A 604-nucleotide genomic window follows, 5' to 3' on the forward strand; every position below is an offset into this window, starting at 1 on the left:
ATTTTCTAATGTGAACAATGGCCTTGCTTCTCCTTGGAAAGTTTGGGTAAGTCAGGTTTGTATGTTGTTGTTTTTAATTTTAGGCATGATTCCAGGTTCTTATCAATAAGACGATTTCTCAATTAACTCTTGATAAGGTTCATGCTTGAAAATGATTGTTCGCATACATATGTAGACTCGAATAAGGAAAGAACAGCAAACGCTAGTTTTTTCAGTTGATTATATGAGTCAGGAATACTGTTCCAGGTGTTAAAAATAAACATACCTTCCTTCTCCAGGTCTTTCAAAGCAGACCACTTATGCTATGAACTAAGTTCACATTTGTTTTTCTCCAATATTTCTATATCAGCACAAAGACATTCAAATTTCGAGCTCCACAGTTCTTCGTTTTTTAAATCTAGCAATTGCATTTAAAAATTGCCAATGTCAATATAAAAGGGAGAAAAATTTAATTCTGTTACAGTAGCATTGAGAGGTTTTTAAACAAAGGCTAACGTCGCTTTGCTGTTTCTGAATTCCTGTGAAACCTGTTGAGAAAAGCTTCCCTCATATTTAAAAGTGTTGTTTTGAAATAGCAAATGTCAATATCAGAATTCTTTTCTTG

This window comes from Myotis davidii, unplaced genomic scaffold (genome assembly GCF_000327345.1).
Source record: "Myotis davidii unplaced genomic scaffold, ASM32734v1 scaffold8, whole genome shotgun sequence".
Lineage (NCBI taxonomy): Eukaryota > Metazoa > Chordata > Mammalia > Chiroptera > Vespertilionidae > Myotis > Myotis davidii.